General features: G+C 37.3%; 1 long non-coding RNA gene across 1 annotated transcript in view; it reads right to left on the bottom strand.

Moving 5' to 3' along the window:
- Nucleotides 1–2,205: 2,205 nt before the first annotated feature.
- Nucleotides 2,206–21,129, bottom strand: part of LOC120308953 — a 34,657-nt gene continuing 15,733 nt past the window's right edge. The window contains exon 4 of the long non-coding RNA XR_005556967.1: nucleotides 2,206–2,477. This is a non-coding gene — a long non-coding RNA (uncharacterized LOC120308953). The remainder of the gene's footprint in view (nucleotides 2,478–21,129) is intronic.

Here is a 21,129-nt window from a genome sequence, read left to right as displayed (position 1 = left end):
CAAGTTCCATCTTCTTTTTAAGCTGTTGTTTGTAAATGACTGTAAATTATTGTAGCAAAATGTTTTCTTTTTCTGATTAAGAATTAAGCCTGCTGAGGGAAAAATAATGGTTAAATCAAATTGTCTGCAGTTGTTTGTGTGTGTGGCAACAATAAAGGCCCATTTTGCTTTGTAGAATTTGTTTTTATAAAGAGGTTATTACAATGACCACTTGTAAGAGATACACACCACTCTCTCTCTCTCTCTCTCTCTCTCTCACACACACACAGAGAGAGAGAGAGAGAGAGAGAGAGAGAAACTTATATAAAATAGAATTTTCTCTCTCATTTGCCCATCTATCTTTTCATCTTCATGCTTTCTTCCAATTATTTCAGGACCTTCTTGTGGTTTCCTGAACAAAATTATATCCTGAGGTCTAGCATTTACCATAGACAAGGGATCATTTTAAAAAATCAACAATAGAAAATAATAAGGTTTATATGTGCATTAAACAGTACACAAGCCAGGAAGATATTAGTAAGTGGCACTTAATTAGGGTATCTTTAGTTTCTAATCATATTTTCAAAACTAAAAGATCTTCCGTTGACATCATTTTCAGAACTGGATGCACAGGTTGCAAGATAAAACTACTTCATATAGAGTCAAACTGTTCTCTTGATCTAAAAATCAAACTAGCCCATAGCTTAGTTACAGATTTCAAGAGATCATTGGCAAAAATGTTTTGTAATAGAAGCAATATGAAATAAAATCTACTTCCAAGAGAAGTGATGCTTCTCCCCCCCCCCCACTAAAAGTCTTCAGAAAAAAATTGGACAATAAACCTATGGTTCATACTTTCTCAATTTCATGTACTAAACAAAAATTTGGACCTTCCAACATTACAATTTCCTAGAAAGGTACAACTATAATGCCAACTGGGGCAGTCAAGAAGCAATTTCCCAACAGTACTTGTTCTGCTTCTTTCAAAAACCAACTTTCCAAAGAGTGATAAAACCTGAGTTTATAATGAGTACATACAAGACAAGAGTAGTGTTATTGAAAAGACCTGGGGAAATGTCTCTGCAGAAGTTTCTCCTGTAAATGGTCATAATGCACACTGCTTATGACTAAGTTCATCATGCTGAATATATATACAGTAGTGGCCAAAATTGTGGAAACCTTTTGGGAAAAGTGTATTTTTGAGGTTTGATGGCTAATAACACCACTTTTTTGGGAAGAGTAGTACCATAAAATTATATATCAATGGAAAGATAATTTAATCAAGAATGTAATACAACAAAATTTGTTCAGTTATCTGTACTGTATTCTATGAAAGGTTACAGCCAAATAACCAGAAAAAGGAAGCACAACTTGCTTAGGTTGATATCAGGTAGCTTTCGTTCATCTGATTGTAGCCAATGAGCATGAGTGTTTAGAGAGCCAATCAGGTGTCATCTTGTTTTGGCAATGGACCAATCAGATCACAGTAGGATTCAGTTATTGATGTCATGTATTGAAACTGAGAGGAGGATATTTGTCAGTGTGTTATGTGATCGCTATCAAGTTGGTTGGGTTTTTTGTGTTCTTTCATTTAGTGAGCTTGTAAAACATAATAAAATTAAAGTAATGGTCAAAGAGTTGATTGATCGCTCAGAAAGTGATGTAAAATAGTATTATTAAGTGAACAAGGCTACAGTTTTAAAGAAATTAGAAGAAAAAATGGTGGAAACTTAACCAAAGGTGGCATTTCTACTGTACACTTTTCCCAAAAGGTTTCCACAATTTTGGCCACTGCTGTACTTTATAGCATAAATATTCATAGATATTCCAGATAAACTGATGGTCACAATATAGCAAGGAACTGCCAAATCTCTGAGCGTATAAATCAGAAAGCATTAGCTGGAGTATTAGCTGCTGTTCCAGCAAAAGCCTGCGAGCAACTAACAAAAGGCCTGATTTTTCCATAGCTCCATTTCTATTGAGTACTGACTGTGTTTGTTAGAAGACCATGGCATTATTCCCATACTCTACTGAAGTGAGAAAGTTGTAGAAAGGGATGTTAAAGGTTTGACCTATATGAACAAACATGAAAAGGTCTGACCTGTATCTTGTTGGATCCTGAGCCACTCTTGGTGCGATATGAAACCCAATCCAAGACACAATATAACACTTCAAGATACAACTCTCAGATATGACCATTTTTTGGCTCACTGAATCTCCAAAACAGATTTATTCTTATGTAACATACTTTTTCATGTTATGCTTAACATACTTATTCTTCAGCTCTATCTGGCAGAAAAATATGTTCTTCTTGGGAGTAGCCTCCAATCTATCTCAAAAAACATCTTCCAGATGATGGGTGAGAAAACATCCACTGATTCTCGGCAAGCAGTCAAGTTCAAAGAGGGTTACTGTTCAACTGTTCTATAAGCATACTCTCAGTTATTGTGTATTTTTATCTCCCAAAGTACTGGTCCACAAGTTCCATGTTAGAGAGCCTGCAAAATTTCAATGTGAAAAAACAAAGTAATGTTTGAGTTATAGAAGTGTGGAGGAACATCTGAAAGTAGTAACTTCCTCCTTCCACCCCCTCATGTTGTTTGCTTTCTTGTATTCCTATAATTTAAAAATAGACCCACACACATTCAACTAAATGGGTTACTCTTCTCAAAACATTTTGAAAATAAATATATAGTCAGGATAAATGCTTCTGTTCAAAGCATCAACCACAGAACACATTTGTACAAGAGTGCCACAATTCATTCCTCCAAATAGACAGTTGTAGAAAAAACTCAAAATAAGGAACACATTTTATCATGATGCATAGCATTTCTGAGGCCTCTTCTGCATACACTGTTTGCACTGGTCTGGGATTGGTGCCATGACCCAGCATTCTCATGATACTGGACCTTGTTAGCTGCTCTTGTGCAGCTGAGCCAATAAACTTCTGGCTCAACTTTAGGGCAGGATCAAACCATGTGAAGAAAAATTTGCAGAATTAATGCAGAAATTGTGAGATAGGTGTTTCCTTGGTTTTGGTTACCTCTTAGATTCTCAGTGCCCCTTTGCATTCCCTGCCATTTCCCCCTCTTCCCTTTCTGAAAAATCATATAGAACAATATATGGACAGAGAAACATGCAATAAGGTAATGCTAATTAATGCCCCCCTTCACCAATTGATCAGTTAGATGGAACTTATTGGAAGTACCAAGTATTTCAAAGAAGACAAGAGGGAAGATATGTTTTCTGAGACTTGAAATGTAAAACTAGTGGCTATCTTGAAGAACTTTATAGATTTGCACCTGAACCGAGGACCATACAGGTAAAATTCCATACTTTATCTATTTAAGGGCAGGAGGTCAAGCCTGTAATCCCTGATTTGTGGAGTCCTACAAGGGTTAGCACTCTCCCCATTCTTGTTTAATGACCACACCCTTTGGCTTCATGCATTCAGATCATTCAGCAACATGAATGAGGTATCATCAGCTTTATATCTCCACCCCAGCCAATCAAGCAATGTCCCAGAGGATGTGTCTATTTGGAGGGTGTCAGCCCCCCAGAGAAGGAAATATTAAAAGGGCAGAAAAATATATTTCCTCAGAAGGATTTTAAAAGCAGAAACCAATACTGCCCTCAAGTCTTTCTGTCCCAAGCAGAAGCCAGCTCTGTACAAATGTAGAGTAAACCATCAGAAAGGCCCCAGCTAGGAGATCAAGAAGACAAAGACACCTAAAATCTGCATACCTCATCCAAATTCTAAGAGTCATTAGCCCCAGCACCAGGGAAGTAGGATATGACCTTTGGGACATATCTACCACCATCAAGAATAAGCAGAAGGGCACATACAGACTCAGGTCAGAATACACACAGGAAATACAAAAGCCTAAAACAGGAACAGGAAACTACTCCAAACAAAAGGCTTCAGAGGGTATAAAATCTTACTTCCCCACATGTGCTCAGCCCTTTTTCTCTCCTCTTTACTGCCAGTACCATCTTTCCGTCTGGCTCTTCAATAAACTGCAACCTTCTTTCTAAAGCAGTCACCATGTTGTTTATCCCTGGTTTGGATGAACCAGGATGAAGATTTTTCTTTAAAAGAGGGTATGGGATATTACTTGAACACTTTCTATAAATAGATTGTAACAAAAGATCTTCAGAGTACAAAGCTCTTCATTTGTATAAACCTAAAGTTACTTATGCTTGACTTCATACATCATGCTAAGCTATGAGGAGGATTTCTTATTCATTTTGACTCAAAAGTTATGTGATAAGTTTATAAGTCATGGTTTATGGCTTAGAACAACAATTCCAATTAATATATAGTTTATCCAACATGGTCTATGTAACCATGGCTTAGCATGTTACACAAATGTGGCCAGCTGCTAACCCTAAAATAACCCCAAAGATCTCCATATAAGTATTGTGCATGTCCTGAAAATTTGTAGAAAGAAATAATCTCAAATCAAAGGATTAAACACCAACTTCTCAGGCATGCCTTCAGAGTTTTAGAAAGGTTCGTCAATTTGTTCTCATTATCCACCTTTAATAAGCTGACTTTTTCAAATGTTGTGGACTTTTAACATGTATCACTGAATAATACCTGCTTCCAGAAAGAATATTATCTTCCTTTATCATCTATAGTTTTTTTTCATCAATCCTGTAAGCAAAATTAGATAACTAAGTTTGAATCTTTTTCAAATTGGTTTCCCATTTTTGGCCTGTGGCTCTTTATTTTCTAGAAAATGGAAAGCACAGTAATAGAAGCAAATCCTTAATCAGAGATTAAAACTAATAATTTTTGATGTTCTCATCACAGCAGAAAAGCTAGCATTCTTGCAATGTATTTCAGCCTTCACATTTATTAATAGTTTCTTATTGAATTAAGTGTTTAAGTATCAGAAATTTGCCTCACAGAAACTTAAAAATATTTTCTGGCTTTAGTGTTAATTTTTTTCTGGGCAAACTGATGATTCAATAGAGCCATTTTTAATTTAGTTAAATTAAAGTTTTTAATTTAGGTCAATCTGTGTCATTAAATGATTAAATATCATTTAAACCCAGAAAGAATCAACCTGCAATTTGGTTGTGACCACAACCAGCCACTCAACTGTTTGAACAGGCAAGAGTACAATTAACCCTATCAGTACTGAGCAACAGCTCAATCTCAGAAGGACATTTTAAAACTATAATAACACAAACTCCTATATATCTCATCTAGGCTTCTTCTGAAAATGCAGTCATATTTGCTTATGAAGTTTATTTAGCACTGGGCTGTGAAATCCATTTTAAACATTTGTTTACTAGGTTGTTGTTGTTGTTATGGATCATCGCACAGTCAGCCAGATGTTCAGACTGGATTTGATCTACCTATCAAGTCTTTACCCAGGACCTGGGATAAGCAGATGTGGATGTTTGAAGGTATTACAGATATCGTCGCATGATGGAAGCAGTTCCTAGTAAGGCTGCCTTTTGCAATTGACTAATAGCGAATTTGTCAATGCCAACGGTGTTCAAGTGGTGCTGTAGTAGTAGTAGTAGTAGTAGTAGTAGTAGTAGTAGTAGTAGTGGTGGTGGTGGTGGTTGTTATATACTCCACTAGATTTGGACTATTGCCCTTGTCATCTCCTGATTAGGAGATACAATGGGTACTGGCGTTTGAGCATTACTTGCATAGCAGAGATTACCAATAAAGGAGAATATTTGTAGTTTAGGGTTGAAATGAGGGGTCCTTGGTGCTCTCTGAGCTTGCTTGTTTTCTTGCAGATGTTTCATTACCAAACTAGGTAACATCATCAATGCTAGTAAGGAGTGCTCTTTGCTGTCAGTTTATATTCTGGTAGCTTCTCTGTCAGTGTTGGTGGGAGTGGTTTTAGAGGTTCTTTGGTTGGGCTGTTTACTGTAGGCTCTTTGACAGTTTCTTGATTGGGGTATTGTTTACTTGATTGTTGGTCTGAAGTTAACCTTGGAGTTAATCTATGCCAGTGGTTCTCAATCTGTGGGTCAGGACCCCATTTGGGGTCAAACGACCATTTCACGGGGATCGCCAAACAACGCAGTCCGCCATTTTTTCCCCTTTTCCTTAGCTGTGCTACTCCCTTTTATTCTATTGGCTTTTGAAAGCCAATAGAATAGACTCTCTTGAATAGAGTCTAATTCTATTGGCTTTCAAAAGCCAATAGGAATTGTCCAGGCTGTCTCTGCCCTGCTGAGCCTGCCAAAAGTCCCATTCTGCAAATGGTGCTGCACCAGTTGAGTAGTCCTCGACTTACGACCGGTTGGGGGGGGTCGTGGCATTAAAAAGGTTGAGAACCACTGATCTATGCTAATCTGGGTACTGATTGTTGGTGGCAAAGTGCTTAGGTTTTTTTGTTCAGTATAAAAAGTGGAAAGAGGGGCATGTAACTAAGACAGAATATCAGCAAATAGCCCAAGCCCACAAAGATGATGTTCAAAACGAACAAAAGCTTGCGACAAAAGTCAAAAATAACAAAAAGAGCTTCTTTCAACATGTAAAAAACAAGAAAAAAGTTAAGGAAATGATTAGTCCTTTAGTGGGAGAAAGTGGCAAGAAGGTGACAAGCAACAGGGAGAAAGCAGATCTACTTAACTTGTTTTTTGTATCCAACAGTCCAACCTATCAAAAACAGTACTGTAAAAAACAGATTAGAAACACAAGTTAAGATAGGCAAGAAAATGGTAAATGAGCATCTGTCCACCCTAGACAAGTTCAAATCACCAGGACCAGCTGGATTACACCTTAAGGTTCTGAAGGAACTGGTAGTTGTGATCTCAGAACCACTGAATTATATCTTTCAAAGATCCTGGAGCACTGGGGAACTACCAGAGGACTGGAAAAGAGCTGATGTAGTTCCCATCTTCAAAAAAGGGAAAAAAATGGATCCATGAAATTACAGACCTATCAGCCTGACCTCAATACCTGGGAAGATTCTGGAAAAAATAATCAAGTAACAAATCAGTGAATACCTAGAGGCAAATAAAGTCATTACCAAAAGCCAACATGGGTTTGTCAAAAACAATTCATACTAGACAAAACTTATTGTACTTTTGACCAAGTGACAAAATTAGTGGACCAGAGGAATGCTGTGGATATAATTTACTTGGACTTCAGTAAGGCATTTGATAAAGTAGACCATAACCTACTACTTGATAAGATAGAAAATTGTGGATTAGATAGCATCACCTCCAGATAGATTCATACCTGGCTGACTGGCCATACTCAGTGTTTGGTCCTCTATGGAACTACATGGAGGGAAGTGTGCAGTGGGTGCCCCAGGGCTCTGTTCTGGGCCCACCTTCATCAATTATTTGGATAAGGGGATAGATAGGGAACTCAGCAAATTTGCAGTTGATACCAACCAGGCAGGAATAGCCAACACTCCAGAAGACAGGCTTAAGATACAAAAAGATCTTGACAGACTTGAACATTGGGCGCAATCTAACAAAATGAAATTCAGTGGTGAAAAAAGTAAGATTCTATATTTAGGCAAGAAAAACCAAATGCACAGGTATAGTATAGGTCTTACCTTGCTCAACAGTAGTAACTATGAGAGGGATCTCGGAGTCCTAGTGGACAATCACTTAAATATGAGACAGCAATGTGCTGCAACTGCCAAAAAAGCCAACACAATCCTAGGTGGCATTAACAGAGGGATAGAATCAAGATCATGTGAAGTGTTAATACCACTTTACAATGCCTTGGTAAGGCCACACTTGGAATACTGTATCCAATTTTGGTCACCACGATGTAAAAAAGATGTTGAGACTGTAGAACCAGGTGTCAAACTACCTGCCCATGGGCCGGATGTATCATGGCGAAACCATGCACACCCCATTGCCCGCAATAGAAAAAAAGTCACAATATGTCGCAAGACATCACATGACATTGCAAGTTTTACATCTCTGCTCTAGAAAGAGTACAGAGAAGAGCAACAAAGGTGATTAGAGGACTGGAGGCTAAAACATAAATGGAATGGTTGCTGGAACTGGGTATGCCTAATTTAATGAAGAGAAGGAGTGACATGATAGCACTGTTTCAATATCTCAGGGGCTGCCACATAGAAGAGGGAATCAAGCTGTTCTCCAAAGCACCTGAAGGTAAGACAAGAAGCAATGATGAAAACTAACCAAAGAAAGAAGCAACCTAGAACTAAGGAGAAATTTCTTGATAATTAGAACAATTAATTAGTGGAATAAACCTGCCTCCAGAAGCTGTGTTCACAGATACATTCTGCCAATCTTCTGCCAGTTTCATCGTACATAGCGGTTGTTGCAGTTCTTACATTGTATGTTGTAGATGGCTCCTATTTTTTCTTCTGGGGTTACTAGGTCTTTTAGTTTACTTAGGATATTTTGAAGAGCTTTAGCTGGTTTGTGTGCTATGCTGATTCCATGTGGTAGTAGCAGGCTATTGGTGGTTTCTGATATATTCTTGATATATGGTAGTGTAATTCTTTTTTAGGGTTTGTGTTGGTTGTGCTGTATGGGTTGAGTGGTCAGGGACTTTTTGATAAAGTTGCATGGGTATCCATTTTTTGGAATGTGTTGTATAGATCAGGGCTTTTCAACCTTTTCACCCATTGTACCACTTTTAGGTTATGGCAACATCCGAGTACCACCAGTCACCTAGCAAGGTGTCAAAAACTTGATGACCAAAAAAAAAAGGAAAAAAGTGTTAAAGTAAAGATAGTCCTCGACTTACAATAGTTTGCTTAGTGACTGTTCAAAGTTACAATGGCACTGAAAAAAGTGCCCCCCAAGCCACAGCCGAGCAAGACACCTGCCTGCTCGCCTGGAGGTGCTCTTCCTCCTGTCTGAGGTTTTCATTGTTGTGAGCATTTCTGTTGAGGGTTGGCAGCAGGGGTGGGGTGGGGGTGTTTGGTTTTTATTCCTCCTGTCTGCTGAGTGGTTGCAGCAGGTTTTGGTCACTTCAAATGTCCCTGAGACACTGTGACCGTCATAAATATGAATCAGTTGCCAAGCATCTGAATGTAAATCACAAGACCCTGGAGATGCTTCAACATTCCAGCTGATCGGTGCTTCTTCTGGGCTCAGCAGAAGTGCCAGGATCAGTGCTGCTTTCCAGCTGATTGGTGCTTCTTCAGGGTTCAGCAGGAGCACCAAGATCAGTGCGAGCTCCAGCTCGAGCCTGGCACTGATCCTGGCGCTTCCACTGAGCCCTGATAGTCCTGCAGCTCGAGCCATCTTTTGCTCAGGTTTGGGCGGTGCTGTCACTGGTTCAGCTCATTCCCCTCCCCCACTACCACTTTTCTAGGATGGTCGCGTACCACCTGCCAGATGCAATGTACCACAGGTGGTACCCATACCACTGGTTGAAAAGTCCTGGTATAGATGCTGCATTTCCTTTTTATGCTGTTATGGGTTACTGCAGTGTGTTTGAGCTCACTTAAATAAAGTCCTTACACAGCTTCTCTTGTGGGAGGTTGGGTTGTTGCTTTGGTAGTGGAGTACCTGGTTAGTATGGGTGGTTTTTCTATAGATTTGCATTTTTAGTTTGCCATTGTGCTCTCTGCTGATCAGGATGTCCAGGAAGGGTAGCGAGTTGTTTTCTTCTTGAGGTAAGGATAATCTTCCAGAAGCTAGTAAAAATTAATTTTTCAGAAGGTCTTTGATGATAGAGTCTGTGTACCTCTATCTTACTGAAGGTTTTAAAAGCAAATGTTATGCTTATTGCTATGTTAAAATTTGAAAACTACTTGGAGCCCATGAGGATTCAGGCAGGAGATAAATTACATAACAAAATAAACATAACATTAAAATATTTTGCTGGAAGCTCATTTGGTAATTTAGAAGAAGGACAAGGGTTGGAAAGTTCAGAAGATACTCCATGGCAGGAAAGATATGAGTTCTCTTCCTTTGTGGAATTGATTCTATATCCCAAATAGATTACTGGGTTTGGATATTTCCCGTCTTGTAAATAGCAAATTTATAAAAAATGTTCAAGTAGTCTTTGTATAAGGCAGATTTTCCCTTCTTGGCTTTGCATCTGGAACTATATATATATTTAAATCCCACATATTTGAAGGACACAAGTGGTGGCAAGCTAATTTCAAGGAACTCTGATACCCAATATTATCTTTTAATACTATCCCACCACAAAATCCCTCCACCCACTCCATCCATTTTTGCTTCATCCTGAGATGAACTCACAGGAAGCTAATTGCTCTCCTTTATTATTTGAAACTAAATATAGTAAATCTTTTGCTGCAAACTCATGTAAACATATAAGCATAAATACCCTTTGGAGTTTCCTATGCTATCATAGATACATTAACCTAAGTCCACTTAGAGAGTGTCATGACAAAATCCCAGGGGCATTTTCCCCAAAGATTAAAGAGAAAATAGAAGCAAGATGAGAGAGAAAAGTAAGCAAAACAAAGCCATTAAGTAAATCAGAGTTGGAAGGGGGAGGGGCACATATGTAACCAATTTAGCAGTGTCAACACATCTGGCAGCCAGGCCCCTTTCTCTTAGATTCACATGATAAATATTTTTTATATGTAAACAATACATTATCAAGGATGAGTCAATTTCGCAGGAATAATACTGAGGATAATTATTTATCATCTAGCAATAAAGAACCATATTTATTGGACTTTATAAAATGGGAAGAATCAACAAGAGCAAATGGCTGGAGACTGAAGGTAAGCTATACAGAATGCTAATGCTCAGCAGCAAATTAATTAAGAAATACATGAATCTCTTCAATTTTTTTCCCACCATCCGCAGGCAACTGCATTGCTTCAAAGTCTTAATATGAAGGTTAAAAGATTAAAAGCAGTGATTTTGAGTGATGTGCCAGTAGTTAAAAACTAAATTTAATTTAGTACCCAATTTAGCACATTGAAATGAAAATTGTTTAAATACAATAAAGGTGATTATTTAGCAGATATTTAATATTTTTTTCTTTTTTTCAGCTAGTACTGGAAATTCAGTTGTGGGAGGCTCTGTTAACCAGACCAAAAGTTTTAGAGAGTTGTTTTTTAAGTTCTTCATAGTTTAGAATTAAGAATATGCAGATCAGAATACAATTGCTTGCATTTACTGTTTCCGTTAGGAAGGTTGCATTCCAGTCTAAAATAACAGCTTAGGAATAGATAGACATGGAAAAACTCTAATCTATGTGGTTGCTAGGAATGGAACATTACTCAATTAATCCCATCCTCTTATGATATTTTTACTTTTTAAACAAGTGATCTGCAAAACAATTATATTCCATTTTTCTTTTGAAATTTTCCTTAGTGCATACTGATAGTTCATGCTTAACAACCATCATTGGGATGAGCGACTCTGTCACTAAACAACATGATAGTTAAGCAACGTATCATGTGATTTCAACTTGCAATTTTACTGCTGGGTTCTGCAATGACACTGCTTGTTGGAAGGTGGATCTAAAGCTCGCAAATGGTGATCATATGCTTGTGAGGACACTAAATGGTGAGTGTGTGCACTGATCATAAAGTTACTTTTTCAGACCAGTGATCACTTATAATGATGGCTATAAAAGGCAGTTGTTAAGGAAGAACCTACCTGTATTGTTTTTGTATGCAAATGGCTATAAAGACCACAGTTTGTCATATAAATTATTTCAGGAAATCATTTTATTTACCAATTTCATTCTTTTACACATCAATTTCCCTAGTATAGTTTTTCCAATTATCCTGGAGAAAGTTTGTCTATGTGGTGGACAATGGCACTTTTATTGATAGCACATGATCTTTTAAAAATTTAATTTATTATTGGTATTTTTCAGAAACGTACGAAGTACTGTGTTCAGTGCTACCATCCATGCTGCAACAGAATTCATTTTGACAGATTACGTGCATCCATTTCCCCACATGTCTGCATTAGATTTATTTTACATTCCTAGTTAGAACCAAGATCTGTCTCCCTGAGTACCTATCTAAACATTAAGATCTTCTTGTAAGTGGGTTATCATCTGTAGCTGGTCATCTTTCTCATTAGAGGTCTGATTTTAGAAAACTTTCCTTAAGGATGATAGAATTGCATCCTAGTATGCCGTACAATCTATATCAGGGGTCTTGAAACTTGGCCCTTTTATGACTTGTGGACCAACTCCCAGAATTCCTCAGCTCACGTTGCTGGCTGAGGAATTTTGGGAGTTGAAGTACACAAGTCATAAAAGGGCCAAGTTTCAAGACCCCTGATCTATATGAATAAACTCTCCTGTTTATCTATTAGTAAACTTCAAACCATGCATTTCAGAGCAACAATTTTTGAATCAACCTACCTCAAATGGATTTACTTAAAGAATGCATCCATTACTCACAAGAGATTGAAACGTGGAAAAAATGTGGCCACTTCAGTGCTGCTACACTATTCTCTCATCTGTCTTATTATCTCTTTTCTGTATTTCAAAAACCACAATAAATAAGAGAGGAAAAAGTGGATATCTCTGTCTTATTTCTTTTTTTATATCTCACAGATTTGTTAGATCTCCATTAACAATTATTTGTGCTTTCTGTCAAGTATAGATCAATCTTACCCATTTTATAAAATTATCTCCAAAGTTCATATCTTCCCAAACTTTGAACAAGAAAGGTCAATTCAAATTGTCAAAGGCCTTCTTTGCATCTAAGAAAATTAATATGGCTTGCTCTTCATTATGTTGCCCCAAAGATTCCAAAATGTCCAACACTTTTCTAATATTGTGCTTTTAACAGTCTTTTAGGTGAAAACCTACATTGAATTAAATTCTTGCAAAGTTATTTTCAAGCTATCAACTAGAATTGTTGTGAACATCTTGAAGTCATTATTCAATAATGATACCAACTTCTAGTTTCTTGTTGAAGTCAAATCTTGTCCCTCTTTAGATATTAGTGCTATGCTGGCCTCTTCATTACAAAATAAAATTTATCGTGTTTTGTAAACATTATAAAAATTGGTCCTCAAAGTTAAAAGTGCATTTTAGAGAGGAAACAAAAGGTTCACTCTCTTAAGGGGCAGAGCTGAAAACAGTGCCAAGTAAGTGCCCACGATGGCCTATTGAAAACATAGACTCCTGCTCTATATTTAAAGAAAATAAAATAAGGAAAAGTAGATACCAGTATTAATATATTTGTCTCCCTGTCCCAAACTGTTGACTTCAAAAGATTTCAAGATTTGGCTGTGATAACCATCCAAGCTTTTAGGTGTTTGTCAGGCTTTATCCAACCTTTTAAAACATTTTAGTCTTTAGAACTAGGCCAGAAATGCAGTAACAGCTTGCCTCGCAGGATTTTGGCTTTCTAGTTACTTGCCTCTGCCAGAAAGCAGGAAAGCAAAGGCACGCAAGCAGTAACTTTGTTATTGCTTCAATTTAAAGTTCTCTACCGCCACCCACCCCACCCTCCACCCCTTCTCTCCTAATCTAACTGAACAAAACATTTCAACTCCAGATCCAGATATGTTTCAGTCAAAAGTCTGTCTCAGTTTTACTTCTATTATCTCATCCCTCATTTTCAAAACCTTACATATTTTTTGCTCATCTTTTGAGCAGAAACAGATGGCTGTACCCTCACAAACCAGCTTTGCAGAAGAAACGAGTGACTGAATCAATAGGAACTTAGATCAGCTTCACATGGAGGAGTTTTGAGACAGCAAATATCTGGAAATCCTTAGCAAGAGCAAGTAGTGGTGCTGTCATCTTGCTCTTTCCATGCTAGCTTTCTGATAGTAGAACTTACCTTTTGAGTGAAATCCAAAATCATAGTCTGCCACCCTGTTGTTCTTCCCTAATTGTGAAATAGAAAGGAATAACCAATAAAAAGTAGTCCTAAATAAGTTTGATCTGATACGGTATGACCACAACTGGAATTTCTGGGCTGCATAGGAGTCCTTTTATTCTACCATCTCTTACAATATTAGGCAGCATAGTATCAACAATATAGACCTTCAAGTTACTGGGTTCTATAATCTCCCAGGATTTTGAAATGGACACCTAACATTAGAACTGTCATGAAAAAGGCACAATAAAGAATATCCTTCCTGCACCAACTCAGACTGCCCAAGGAGCTGCTGATACAATTCTACAGAGCAATTATTGAATCTGTCATTTGTACTTCAATAACTGTCTGGTTTGGTACAGCAACTAAATAGGCCAGATACAGACTTCACTGGATAGTCAGGACTGCAGAAAAAACAATTGCAACCAGCCTTCCTTCCACTGAGGACCTGTATACTGCATGAGCCAGAAAGAACTGAGAAAATATCTATAGACCTCTCACATCCTGGACATAAACTGTTTCAACTCCTCCCCTCAGGACATCGCTATAAAGCAAAAACAACTAGGCACAAAGGCAGTTTTTCCCCCCATGGCATCACTCTGCTAAATACATAATTCCCACAGCACATAATTCCCTACCACATAGAATACAGTATTTAACCATGTAGTAGTCTGTATTACTATTATCATTCTCACCTTTCCTATTACCTATTCTTATTGGTATCTTATGACTATCACTTTGTTAGTTGTGTCTTATGATTTGTTATTGTATCTTAAATTTTATGATTTATCACTTTGTTGCTAGTATGTATGCACCAGACACAAATGCCTTGTGTGTCCAATCACAATTGGCCAATAAAGACCTGTTCTATTCTGTTCTGTTCTATTCTGTTCTGTTCTGTTCTGTTCTATATTCTATCAATAGAGGTATAGTTTCTTTGTTCGTCACTGGCCACTTCCCATGTCAAATAGTTCTGGATACCACATTTTAAAACAGATTCAGAATAGATTTAGTGAGAGGAATAAGGATGAACAGAAGTCTAAAAACTAAGCTCTGTGAAGACAGCTTGAAGACATTGGTTAATTTAGCCTTGAGAATGGAAGGCTAAATTAAAGGACATGTGATCCTTTCTCTGAAAGGACATTGTGTAGAAAATGCCAGAACCTTTTTTTATATATAATTGCAGAGGGCCAATCATGGATGACTCAATTTCAGTTATAAGACGGAACAGTCCAACTTAGTTTGGGGGGGAACCCCTTTTCAATAGCAGAGAAATAAAGCACTGAAGGAAAAGATGAGCTTCCCTTAAAAAGTACCAGAAACCATCGACATGGCTACATTTAAGCAGAGTTTGGATAGTCATCTATTAGGGATACTTCATCTAGATTTCTGTAGTATACAAGCAATTGACTCAGTGGTTAAATGGCCACTTGAAACTTCAAGATTCCATGAATAAATAAATAATAAATTCTCTGGCTAGGCACAAGCAGATGAAATCTCCCCTTTTCAGTAGGTAAGAATAGCATCAATCAAAGTCTGCCTAGTGAAAATCTCCACAATTCCTACAGTGCATTGTTGTAGTTTTGTTTAATCTTTTTGTTTTCATGCTCTAAGAATGCAGTCTTGAACCAGAAGCTGGCAGATTAATTGCAGACCAGGAAATAGAAGGGAAGCAATTTGTAAAGTACATAATAGGGCAATTGCAAACATTTCCCATGGCTTGGTGAGATTAGTAATGACAACCAACTAGTAACAAATTTAAAATAGCTTTCTCTTTTAAAAAAAAGTACAAATTGCTATATAATTTTTCAAAATATCAAAAAGAAACTACGATTTCAAATTCAAAAGGAATGTGTTGCAAATCAGAAGCAAAATAACAAAGTCATAACAACAGCAAAATAGGGTAGTTGATCCATCAATTAAAACTTGGCATTTAATTAAAGACAAGTTTCAGTTAAGCAACAAAAATATTATGATGATGCCTAAATTGGTTGATGAATCCCAAATTTTAGTATCAATATCAAAATCCTTTTATGAACATGTAGCAAACTTACCAGTGCATTAGTGTTCTTCTTTAAATTATATTAAGCCTTTATTCCAAAATAAATTTAAAAAATGGAGGATGTAGACAAAGTGTTTCTATTATTTTTTTTCTAAGTGTTTAAAGAATTTTGCCAAAATTAAAATGATTTTTATTTATTTTTATTTTATTTTATCCTCATATGCACTACTTAGCTTTTTCTAGTAAAACATTTGTGTTAGATCAGCATCATCAGCCTGTATTGTTGTATTATAAACAGTGGAAATAAAGTGCAGGACAATGTATTGTGGAAATCAATCTATGAGACTTCAGCTAAAGTGAAACTGAATATTTAAAATAAACAATATTGTTTATAAACATACATTATAAGATGTATGTATATGCTCCTTTCTTTTGTCCTATGTTCAAATTAGATGTGCTATATTCACATATATCTGCACAAAATGGTATGGATCTTCAATATTTTTTTGTTATTGGTGGTTAAATGTAAACATGCTAGTAGCCTATTAGTTAATACATACTGTCAAACCTGACTCAACTCCATAGTTGCACCTGCTGTCGCTCGCAGCTTGCCAAACAGCAAGGAAGGGGGGTCCGCATATTCTTAAAGAGGGAGAGAAGCTCCGGAATTGCAAAAGCACCTTCTGTTGCTGGGGAGATGTTAGCCACCAAGGTCAAGTTATGAAATGTTTGAGCAGCACAGACAATCTTTTCCCAAAACAAAAGAACTGAACCCAATTGTTGAACTATGAACTGTGGGTGGCCCTATGGGGCTTTCATGGGAAAAATCCAGAAATGACTTTGCTTCTGCTTTACCTAGGTGGATCTTTCAATAAAGCTACACTCTTGGTCATTTTAAAGAACTGAGAGTTTTTTTGGTTGAATGTGCCAAATGGGACAGTTGATACCTTCCTCCTATCACTGCATAAAGGCTGATAAATTATTTAAAGCATTTTTCAAACTTCTGTTAAGAACAACTTAACAGTAATAATAATAATAATAATAATAATAATAATAATAATAATAATAAAAAATAATAATAATTCACTGCAAGAAACAAACCAACTAATGTACAGCACAGCTGCAGTTATAACTGAATACCTGGGATGCAAAATCAACAAAGAAGAAAAACAAACAAACAGTGCACCAGAAAAATGGAAGGTTAGACTAGAAAATAAGATCAGCAAGTTAAGATCACATGCAAGCAAGCTAGAACAGATGAAAGAAAAGAAGCTGAAGAACAAGAAGACCAAAGAATACCTAATCAAGAAATACCACTTAGAAACAAGGAAGATCAAGGAAGCACTGGAAATAATAAAGCAACAAATAACAGCTATAGCCAGGAAAATCAGTAGATATGAAGCTCAAATTGCAAACTATAGGCAGAACCTCCAATTTCAATCCAATCAGAAACGTTTCTACCAATCCATCAATGGAGAAACTGCAATGAATCAGTCAGTACCTGACAAGGAAGAAACAGTGCAGTTCTGGAAGCAGATATGGGATAACCCAAAGAAATACAACAAGGATGCGGCTTGGTTAAAAGAGGTGGATGCAAATAAAACAGAAGTTGAAATGAAAGAACTAGTAATAACAACAAAAATGGTAGAAAAAAGAGCAAAGAAAATCAAAAATTGGTCAGCACCAGGTGAAGATGAACTGCATGGGTTTTGGTTGAAACATCTAACTGTTATACACCCACTCATTGCCAAGCAGTTCAACAATATACTACAAGGAGGAGAAATTGAAAAGTGGCTAACAACTGGGAAAACCTACCTAATAATGAAAAATCCAGCAAAAGGGGCAACACCAGGCAACTACAGGCCAATTACCTGCTTACCAACAACTTTCAAATTACTAACTGGTGTGGTAGCTGATGCAGTACAACAGCATCTAGTTGAAACAATCTCTTTCCACCTGAGCAAAAAGGAAACCGCCCCAATAGCAGAGGAACAAAAGATCAACTCCTAATAGACAAAATGATCTTGGAAAACTGCAAGAAAAGGAAGACCAACCTGAATGTGGCATGGATTGACTACAAAAAGACATTTGACTCTCTGCCACATGACTGGATAATCAAGTGCCTAGAAATAACAGGAGTCAGTAGAAATATCAGAAAATTTGTGCAAAGATCGATGGCACAATGGAAGACACAGTTGCAGATCAATGGTGAGAGACTGGGAGAAGTTAATATCAAGACAGGAATATTTCAAGGAGATTCATTGTCACCATTACTATTTGTTATTGCACTGTTTCTTCTGTCAACAATACTGAATAACTCAGGACATGGCTATCAAACATCAAAAACATCTACCAGACTATCCCATCTCCTTTACATGGATGATCTGAAGCTGTATGGAAAAACATCATCTGAAATAGAATCGCTGCTCAACACTGTCCGTATATATAGCCAAGATATTGTTATGGAATTTGGCTTGGACAAATGTGCCACACTTACTATCAAACAAGGAAAAGTAGTGAAAGCTGAAGGAATCAAGATGCCCCATGAAAATAACATTAAGAATCTGGATGAGGAAGATTACTACAAATACTTGGGTATCCTTCAAGCTGACAACATCAAGCACACTGAAGTCAAGAAAAAGATTACAGGTGAATACATCAAGAGAGTGAAGAAGATCTTAAAGTCCAAACTAAATGGAGGAAATACCATAAAGGCAATCAACACCTGGGCAATTCCAGTCATTAGGTACACAGCTGGAATAGTGGACTGGACTCAAACAGAACTAAAAGCAATGGATAGGAAGACCAGAAAAATAATGACAATGAATCCACGCAGTGACATTGACAGACTATCTACCAAGGCAAATAGGTGGGCATGGAATGCTACAAGTACATCAGATGGTTGAAGAAGAAAAAATGGCTTTGGAAGAATATCTGAAGAACAATGATGAAGATGCACTGAAATTAGTATATCAGGCAGGCTTACTGACTACTGGAGAGACCAAACTGGCCTACAAGAAAGACCAAATGAAGAACAGAATAGAGGCATGGGAAGACAAAGCACTACATGGCCAATACATTACAAAAATATCTGGGAAAGCAGATATTAACAAGACCTGGCAATGGCTAAGAACAGGAAAATTGAAGAAAGAGACCGAGGGACTAATTCTGGCTGCACAAGACCAAGCCTTAAGGACAAATACATATAAAGTCAAAATTGAGAAGACAGCAACAGACAATAAGTGCCATCTATGCAACGAAGCTGAAGAAACAGTGGACCACCTGATAAGCTGTTGCAAGAAGATTGCACAGACTGACTACAAGCAGCGGCATGACAAAGTAGCAACAATGGTGCATTGGAAGATCTGCAAAAAATATGATTTGCCTGTAAGCAAAAACTGGTGGGATCATAAAATAAAAGTCATAGAAAATGATAAAATTAAACTGCTCTGGGACTTCAGAATTTAAACAGACAAGCACCTGCAACATAACACCCCAGACTTAACAATTGTCGATATGAAAGACAAAAAAGTCTGGATAGTGGACGTGGCAGTGCCTGGAGAAAGCAGAATAGACGAGAAAGAACTGGAGAAGATAACAAAATACAAAGACCTACAAATAGAAATAGAAAGACTGTGGCAAAAGCAAGCAAGGGTAGTACCAATAGTCATACGCGCCTTGGATGCAATCCCAAAACAACTGGAGCACCACTTGAACACCATTGGCATTGACAAATTCGCTATTAGTCAATTGCAAAAGGCGGCTTTATTAGGAACTGCTTCCATCCTGCGACAATATCTGTAATACCATCAAACATCCACATCTGCCTATCCCAGGTTCTGGGTAAGGACTCGATAGGTAGACAAAATGCCAAATCCAGTCTGTACATCTGGCTGACTGTGCGATGATCCAAAATAATAATAATAATAAAGTTGGAAGGGATCTTGGAGGTCATCTAGTCCAACCCCCTGCTCAGGCAGGAAACCCTATAATATTTTGGACAAATGGCTGTCCAGTTTCTTCTTAAAAACTTCCAGTGTTGGAGCATTCACCGCTTCTGGAGGCAGGTTGTTCCACTGGTTAATTGTTCTAACTGTCAGGAAGTTTCTCCTTAGTTCCAGGTTGCTTCTCTCTTTGGTTAGTTTCCACCCATTGCTTCTTGTTCTGCCTTCAGGCACTTTGGAAAATAGCTTGACTCCCTCTTCTTTGTGGCAGCCCCTGAGATATTGGAACACAGCTATCATGTCCCCTCTCGTCCTTCTCTTTGTTAAACTAGACATACCCAATTCCAGCAACCGTTCCTTATATGTTTTAGCCTCCAGTCGCCTAATCATCTTTGTTGCTCTTCTCTGTACTCTTTCTAGAGTCTCAACATCTTTTTTACATCATGATGACCAAAACTGGATGCAGTATTCCAAGTGTGGCCTTACCAAGGCATTGTAAAGTGGTATTAATACTTCACGTGATCTTGATTCTATCCCTCTGTTAATGCAGCCTAGCACTGTGTTGGCTTTTTTGGCAGCTGCACTACACTGCTGGCTCATATTTAAATGATTGTCTACTAGGACTCCAAGATCCCTCTCTCATTTACTACTATTGAGCAAGGTACCCCCTATACTATACCTGTGCATTTGGTTTTTCTTGCCTAAATGTAGAACCTTACTTTTTTCACCATTGAATTTCATTTTGTTAGATAACACCTAGTATTCGAGTCTGTCCAGATCCTCCTGTATCCTAAGCCTGTCTTCTGGATGATAATATATCTATTTACTTGATAAATTTGCCACCTTTCTCACATTCATGACTCTGAGCAATGTATAATTTAAAAAAATATACAACAAAATAACCAAAACTTAATAAAATTCATCAGAAATTATTTAAAAAGTAAAAGCCATTAAAAACCATTTTTTTAAAAAAATATTTTTTAGTCTTATTTACAAGGAAAGAAACTTTTGAGAATTTGAAAAAGTTATATTGACATGATATCCAAGGTCATTTCCAACTCTGTTATTATGTTGCTCTGTTATTTTCTTATTCATGATAAAACACCTTGGAAAGAAAATGCACAATTGTGAATATCCCAGGATAGGCATTTCCAACCTCATAACCAAATACAGGTAGTCGTCAGCTTACAAGCATTCATTTAACAATGGTTCAAAGTTACAATGGCCTCAGAAAAAGTGGCATACAACCCATCTTCAAAGTTTCACTATTCGTGTGATTGCAATCAGGCTCTTGGCAACCAGCTTGCATTTGTGACAGCTGAAGCATCTTGCGGTCATATGATTGTGATTTGCAGTCTTTCCAGCTGGCTTCTGACAAACAAGGTCAATTGGATAGCTGGATTCACTTATTTACGTCATTAAAATGGTCATAAAATCAAGT

This window comes from Crotalus tigris, unplaced genomic scaffold, assembly GCF_016545835.1.
Source record: "Crotalus tigris isolate CLP2741 ecotype Arizona unplaced genomic scaffold, ASM1654583v1 scf7180000017973.899353, whole genome shotgun sequence".
NCBI lineage: Eukaryota > Metazoa > Chordata > Lepidosauria > Squamata > Viperidae > Crotalus > Crotalus tigris.
The sequence above is the reverse complement of the archived record's forward strand: the minus strand, read 5'-3'. Positions and strand labels throughout refer to the sequence as shown.